The following is an 8,313-nucleotide window of genomic DNA, read 5'->3' as shown; positions in this document are numbered from 1 at the left end:
GGTAAATCTTGATGTTATGTTTCTTTTAAAAATTATATAGTTTTTAAAAACCATACTGTTTCTAAAGCTGAAATGCTATGAACTCCACTGTTTAAGCACTGGCCTGAATGCATTTGCCTCACTATGCCTTTTCTTTGCTTAGGTAATTTGTTCAACACTATGGAGAAAGTCTGTGTCAAAGCCTGAAACAAAACCAATTCCTCCTGAATGCTTTGGTAACAGCATCATCCATCTGCTGTGCAAACAGCAGCCACATCTCAGTCCAGCCCAGTGCCCATAAAAATGATAGTGATGAGAGCAGATAAAGCAGAGGGACTATCAGGATCCAGAACCTTCCCACTACCTTTTGCTTCATCATTTTCATCACCGCCTTTCTTTACTAAATAAGGATACACTAAATTTTTATTTCTAGAGAAGAATTGAGGCAAAATCCACAACATTAAATAGGAATTAAGTTCAGTTACATCTTCCCCATCTCTTTATGAGATGCAAGTCAAACCTTGGATCAGATGCCATTTCTTTCACTCCTTGTCTTTTTTCTAAGCAAATCCAGAGTTGAATGACTTGGCTTGAATTCATATCAGTTATTATTCAGAGAATAAAATGAAGAGTAACAGCATGTATAAATTAATTTTTCCTCATCCACATCCCAGCACTATTTTCCACAGTGACAGCAAGGAATACAATCTCTGCTTTCATAAGGCTGCTCTGTGGTAAAAGTGTTCCTCAATTGCTTCCTACTGAGTTTAGCCCCAGTTTCTTTACTGAACACCTTTACTAGCCAGGCACAACGAGCAGAGCTGTCACTGAGAATTAGACAGGAAAGTAAACTCTAATGAAGTGATAAATCATTAATGTAGAAATCTCATGATCCTCCCTGTTTCCTTTAAAATGTCAATAATTTTATACATCTTTTTGTTGCAGGTCAGGAATTTAAAGATTCAGAAATTTTTAAAAAAGAGAAAATTATTATTATTTTGTACTACATATTTGTCTGCTGGACTTGACAATCTGTTTTCTGATGTCCTAGCTTTCAAGCCCTTTGAACCACTGGAAACACTGCTGGAGAGTTGGAAGAAAGAAAATAAGGCAATGATTGAAAAAATACAGAAGAACCAGGCTGATCATTATTATATTTTTTACTTTAAACCATAGTGAGACAAACAGTAAACAAAAGCCCTATGAGCACTCTGAGTCTGCAGCAAAAAAAAGATAGATTTTGCTGTTCCCAGAGCAGGGAGCAGCTTTAGGTCTTGGATCAGAAATGTCCAGCACAGTGGGGCTCTGACCACGACTCTGCATCTCTTTAGTGCTGTGACAATGTAGATACAAAAACCTATCTCCTAAACAGGTAACTGCATCAGAGCTGGTGAGAAAGAAGTGTCATCAAAAGCAGGTTCTCTCCCTTGTTCCCATCCCCAGAGAGAATCAGTGACCCGCAACTTTTACCTGGATTCCTCATGGGGGTTCAAAGAAATGGTTCCCATTTCCCAGGCCCTAAAAAGCAGCTCCTTGTGGGCAGCACAGGGAAGTTGTGCTACAGATTTCCAGAGAAGAAGTGTGGCCTTTTGGGAGAGCCTCAGGAATAGACATCCCTATTTTGGATGTCTGGACTAAGCCAGACTCCAAGACCTCCTCTGCTGTGCTGTGTCTGCTTTGGCATTTTCTTCAAAATGAATGTGACCAACCAAAGAGAGTTCAAAAAGCCTTGGATATGTGGAAAAATTTGCTTCACAGAGTTGAAACTCTATGTGTTTAACTTACTGATGAAGTCAGCAGATGGCTTGCTCATAGTTTATGAACTCTTATGTTAAGAGAAGGTATTTGATAGTGAAAGCTGACGTAAGCAAGGCTGGATTTTTTTTTTCTTGAGGAACAGATTTTACTTTAAACAGAAGTCACTTGGCTCAGGAAAGTTCATTCACATAAGAGGGAAGAGCAATTCCCTTAGAGGTATTAAGGGATTGAGTGGGTGAAAAACTGCAGATGATCGTGTTTGTAACTCCTGGCCTTGAAACTTGACTGTTCCATAAAACTTCTGGGTGGAGGGATCATAACAGAATGCACCATGGGATTTCAGAGATGTGTATAAAATCCTACCTCAGCATTCTCTCCGTGTGTCTGGAACAAGCACTGTGCTGTCCCATGCATTCAGATCTGGCTTAAGAACGTTAAACTGGTCATAAAGCTAAAGGGCAAAGTAACAGAGCATAGGAGGGGTGGCTGGTGATGTGTAAAGGGTATTTGAGGTCCTTACAAGTGATTGTGAGCACGAGATAAACAACTCACTTCTTAATCACAGCGTGGCACACTCAGAGGAAAGGCAAATGTCATTGCAGAATAAGAAGTCATCTAACAGCACAAAATAACCTGCTTGTAGGGCTTTCAAAGGTTAGTTCAAAGCTTGCAGTCAGAATGCTATCAGGATCTCAAGTTTCAATATTTGTGTTAAGCCATGATGTTAAAAAAACCTCAAAATATTTTTAAGGTGGAGTTTGAGCAGATTTTTGAAGATAATTCTGGGATGTAGTCACCTGTGGAGTCACCTGAGAAGGGGGACCCGAATGGTGATTCAAGAGGTCTTTTCCCATTCCATACCTCTGCAATGTAACAAATTAAATAAAGAGGATTATTATGCAAGTGTGCAGCAAGCTGATAGAAAGATGTGCCGAATCCCAAGCTTTTATAAGAACTGAAGCTAATCTGTGTTCCTGTGTCTTCTCCATGTCTGTGCAAACTGGAGCTACAATTTGTACACTGAGCAGCACTGACTTCACAGCGCTCCCCAGATGTAAGGAGCTCAGAAGGTCGGACCCATGAATGGGGCAGTGCCACCACCCTGTTGTGCCTGCTGGCTGCCCCTCAAACATTGAAGATCTTGTGTCTTGCATCCAGTTCTGGGCCTCCCACTTCAAGAAGGACATTTTGATGCTGGAGCAAGTCCACAGAAGGGCAGTGAAGCTGGTGAAGGGTCTGGAACACAAGTTCTGAGGGAGCTGGTGGTGTTTAGCCTGGAGAAAAGGAGGCTCAGGAGAGACCTTGTCACTCTCTACAGCTCCCTGAAAGGAGGTTGTGGCCAGGTGGGGGTTGGTCTCTTCTCCCAGGTGACAAGTGTCAGGACAAGAGGACATAGTCTTAAGCTGTGCTAGGGGAGATTTAGGTTGAACATTAGGAGGAATTTTTTCACAGAAAGGATGATTAAACATTGGAATGGGCTGCCCAGGGAGGTGGTGCAGACACTGTCCCTGGACATGGCACTCAGAGCCATGGTCTGGGTGGCACAGTGGCGATCAGTCAAAGGTTGGACTTGATGATCCCAGAGGTCTTTTCCAACCTAATGATTCTGTGATCACTTTGATCCTTATCACTCTCCAGAGATCATTGTAACGGGCTGCCACTGAAATACCACAGAACAGTTTGGGCTGTAAGGGACAGTGTTTCAGAGGAATTGTTAGTGGTCCATGGTCATGCCCAGTACTCCTGTTGCCAGGCCTTTAACCAATCCACAGATGAAACCCCACGCATTAAGATACAATATTTTAAGTGAAGTCTCAGAATACCCCACTAAGTATTTTCCACACTTGCGGGAGTCATTAAATTTCTGCTTTGTAGGAATTCTGAAAGTCTTTTTTTCTAAATGTGAACAGTTTCAAGTGGTGAAATTCCCTTTGGTTTTCAGCCAGCTCGATAAGGCAACAGCACTGGCTCAGAGAGAGGGGAAGACAGGTCACCTTGAGAAGTGAGAGATTTTATGCTACTTCTCTCACTTATTGGTACTTTCTTCCTTAGACCTGAGGATTTTTGCAGATGAAGGAGAGATAGGTCTTCCCTGCAATATCTTAGCTCCCCAGTTCTGTATCCTTAAGTCCATGAGCTCTCCAGTGGCTGCATGCAGTTTTTTCCTCATCCCAGTAAAAGAGACAACATTTAGGATCACGCCAGTTTGTTTCCAGGAGGATGCTGTTTTGACATTGATACTTAGAGACAAATATTTATTTGGGGCAACCCTGTTTATTTATCCTGCTTTGTTTTTCTTCCTGGACCAGTGGGAACAATCAACAAGTTCATTTCCTTGTTGGGAAATGACGGCTGGACTTGTCAGTCAGCTCTCTAACCAAAAAAAGTTTTGGGTTCTGGTTTCTATGTAGGGTCACTTTTTTTTTCGCTGTATGATTGCTTTCTCCTTACTTTAAGTCTCTGGCTGATTTTTAATAGACTTGCAGTCAAGCAGCACTCCAGTGTGTTGATCTTCCACTTATCTCCAAGGAAATCCCATGGGACATATCTCATGACATGTGGTCAGTGGCTTGGGCATGGTCACCCATCATCAAAGAAAGAAAATTGTTTCATTATTGAAGGTAGCATACTTAGTCCAGCATCAGCTTTTACAAAGCCTGTGATTTATAGCAGTTGTACAGTATAACAGCCTCTCTTGGCAGATAATGTTTACATATTGCCCAACTTTGCCTAATTTCTATGTACATTTCAGAGATTATTGGTTAAAATGGTCAAAGGTACCATTACCATAAAACATCAGATGCTTTATGGTAGAAAGTTGTGATCTTCTTCAGTTTAGACAGAGGTTCACATGTCTGCACAGGCAAAGGAAAGGGATAACTTTTCTTTTAATGTAAAGCCTGTATAATTCAAGAACTGAAGAGAAAGAAGTCCAGCAAAATAAAGGTTATTGTGTAAATAGACCTGAGAGGAAAAAAAAAACATCTTGAAAGAAATGTGATGTTTACATGGCACATTTAGGAAAAGGTCTTTCTCATTTCCATGTCGAAATTAATTGTAAGAGGGCACCTGTTTATTAAACTGTATGGCTTGAAGATTCTTGGGAGGTATAAAGATCACAGATTATGGCTTTGGCTACTGTTCAGCATATGAAATCAAGGAGAGGAGGAATTTAACAAGTCTGAGAGTGTTGCAAAAGCTGTCACCCAGCAGTGGTTGTGTTGGGAGAAGCAGTAGGCCTTGTGCAGCTTTGGCACTTGGTTTACTATGTGTCTAGTCCCTGCAGTGCCCCTTGATGAAATCAGAAGTGACAGTGCTTGGCCTCCTCGAGCCCATCAGCACAGGGACAGTGGGAACAGCCACTGCAACAAGTGGTGTGAGTGTCTGTGGGTGAGCGTGTTAAAAACACTCAAAGGGTCTTTGCTTTAAGGGCTGCAGTGCCTCGGTGCTTTAGGGAGTGGATCTGGCTGTAGACAGAGAGGAAAAGTAGCAAAAGAAGAGACCAGAAAGTGCAAACCAGAATTTTGGAAAAACACTTGTTTTACCCCGCCTTTGTTAAAAATTAAAACAAATACCCACCAGCTGAAAAATTATATTGAATAATTGCACTTCAGATTCTGTGCCAACAAAACACACATGGGCCATGGTGATAAAACATTTTCTCCCAGTGGAACAAATCACTTATCAGGCTATGATACAAAGTAAGGAAACATTTCAGTACAAGTGAACTTTAGCTTCACAATAGCTGCAATAAGGGAATGCTGACTTTCAGCTGCCTTATTTGGAGGAGAACTATCCAGACCTACCCATAGCCTTTACTTATCTGCTATTGTGTAATTTTTAATGTCATATTTGCTTATACGTGCCCCATAATTATTTTCCACTAGAGACATGTACAGCTACTATTTTGCTGCCTCACATGTTTCCTTTAAATTTTCTTCTCCCTCTTTTCTCAGCCACTTTGTCTCTCACTTTCTTTCCATACCATGGTCATTTCCTCTCTTTCATTCATTTTTATATTATTTCTTCCCTTTCTTTTGCCTCTTTTTCCTTTCCCATCTTTCATATTCTGTCACAAAGCCCATAGACTGTCATTTTCACTTTTCCCTATTTCCTCCTCCATAATGTTTTTGTCAAACCTGAGAGGAGAGACAAAAATTTTGAGAAGCTTTTTCATTTATCCTGAGCTCTCCAGTCTTCTCTATGCCCTTTCTCCATGTGAGGAAACCAGCAACTTGTCCAGGAGAAGTTATTAGAGCCATATCTGTACTGTGCTTTTGGGTGCCAGGAACTGGAACAAAACACGGGGTTGCGATGTAGAATAGTGGTCAAAAATAGCACCTAAACTTTTCATTGCCCTGATATGAAAAGGAAGCTGAGATTCCCCTAAGAATCACAATTAAGCTGATTTGAAAAGCATTGTGAAAAAGGAGTTTGCAAAGGTGGTGTAACAGAAAGGTCTCGCTGTGAGGTCGAGGCGTTTGTTCGCGGTGTGTTATTCCAAGGGCTGCTTCTGCCTGTTGCTGATGACACTTTATTTTTTCTTTACCACAGATAGTCTTAAAATATGGGTATTTAAGTCTCATGAAACTGAAAAGAAAGAAAGAAAAGGAAAGCAAAACAGCCCTCCAAGCTCAGCCAGTGATACTACACTGGTATTATTTAGAGGTTTTTCCTAATTTTTAATGATTTGTTTTGTTTGTTTGTTTTTACAAATACTGGAGAAATGAAGGGAATCTCCAAATTCCACCTGAGGAGAAACACTTTTATGTTCAATACATAATTTCCATATTATTCTTCATATTTGGAAGAGATTTACGACTTCACAGGAGGTAAAGCAATCCCAAAAGCACCACTCCTCACTCGTATTAAGGAGACTGGGGGACACTATATACGTTTTAGCAGTTGGATGTGTACAAAACAACTAATTTTGCAGGAAAAGGGTGCATCAGCTCTGCTGCTTAAATATAATGCCCATTTTGTGTGAACATTTCATGACTAGAGAGAACTTGTAGATGCAGAAAGTCTATTGACACTACTTAGCCTAAGACAAGACTGTAGCACTTTTTCCTCTTTCCTCTCCTTAGCAAGGAAAAGGGGTTGTAATGTACCAGGCTGCTCCTTGTTGGAAGCAGAAAGTAGTGCCACGTATGACCTTTTGTTGCTTTGACATGCTACCTTATAAGCTGGTAGCTTTAAGAAATGCAAGGCAGAAAAATTTAATCTCCTGGAACATGATGTAAAGCCATTTAATTATTTTCAAGACATTCTTTGAGAATGACTGGCTTTGCTGCTTGAGGTGGGGCGTGTGCATGTGACTAAAGGTTTGCACTTCACCAAAAAAGGCCTCCCGGGTGTCCCAGGGTTGTTAAATCAGGCTGTTTCCTGGGCTGGCCTGTAAACTCTGGGCACTTGGAGATCATGGATGCTTTCCAACCAGGCTGCCAATTTTCAGACAAGCCTGGGTAATTCTCAGGCTCACCCACTCCTGCCCACGAGCTGCAGTTTCTATGCCCCTGACAGAACAGTGCTTTTCTTTGGCTATGCTCCCACCAAGCACACACAGCATGACTCCAGCCCTGCCATTGCAAAAGATGCAGGCTCCTGAGTATTAAGGATGGGTGAGAGATGGATTTTTTTGGTCTACAGGGCAAGTGGTGGGTTTGGAAAACTTCTTTCTCAGAATGAAAAAAAAGCACTGATGTTTTTTCCCAAATTTACTATGATGCTAAACCAAATCCCCCCAAACACTGTTAAAAACCTCTTTTGAACTGCTCTCAAGTTTCGTTTTGATAAAACCTCAACATCTCATTCTTACTCCACCTTGAAAAATATTTTTTTTCATGTACTATAAAATGAAAGTCAAACCCTGGTAAACCATCTTTTCAAGCTGAAAAACTGAAACATTTGCTTTCAGAAAGTTCAGGCAAGACCTTTGAAGACTTTCTCTAAAATTTTTTTTCAAAATGGGTTTTCTTCTTTTTATTTGTCCTGCTTGGAGAAACCCCTTTTTTTTTAACAAATTAGTCTTTTTTTTTTTCCTTTTTATTTCTTTTTTTTCTTTTTTTTTTTCCTGGTACAAAAGGTGTCACCATGGAAGATTTCCATGCAGCTCTGTAGTGAGCTGGCCCATGGAGATACTGTGAATGATTTTACCAATCAGTGGTAGAGAAGAAAAACATTTGGAACAAAACTTGACCGAGGGTCTCCTCAGCTTCTCCTCTCCAGTGATGTACCTGCTTTTGTTCCCTGTGTCCCTGCACAAGCCTGCCCTACCACTCTCCTAATCTGTAATATGGGCACAACTGGAGATTAGAGAAAAAGAGTTTCAGACACTGAAAGGAGCTGAAAAGCTACTCTAATCAAGTGTATAGACCTTATCAGAAATGTGGGAAGATCTAATTCTGCTCTACAGTGGCTATGAGATTCAGTGCTCTTCTCCCTTGATACTCCATGTTTTCCTAGTAGTATTGTCTCCAAGGGCTAGATCCAAAGATCATTGAAGCCAGCTGAGAAAATCCCTTATAATGAATTTTTCTATAATTTTGAAAATCCTGACATTTATTTATTTTCTGA

At 40.8% G+C, this 8,313-nt stretch overlaps 1 long non-coding RNA gene across 1 annotated transcript in view; it reads left to right on the top strand.

Annotated features, from left to right (window-relative positions):
* The window catches only part of LOC108446541, a 12,493-nt gene that overhangs the window by 2,828 nt on the left and 1,352 nt on the right, over positions 1 to 8,313 (top strand). The window lies entirely within an intron of this gene.

The sequence above is a fragment of the Corvus brachyrhynchos genome, unplaced genomic scaffold (genome assembly GCF_000691975.1).
Source record: "Corvus brachyrhynchos isolate BGI_N302 unplaced genomic scaffold, ASM69197v1 scaffold34, whole genome shotgun sequence".
In the NCBI taxonomy this organism is placed as follows: domain Eukaryota; kingdom Metazoa; phylum Chordata; class Aves; order Passeriformes; family Corvidae; genus Corvus; species Corvus brachyrhynchos.
This window is presented reverse-complemented; position numbering and strand designations above follow the sequence as displayed.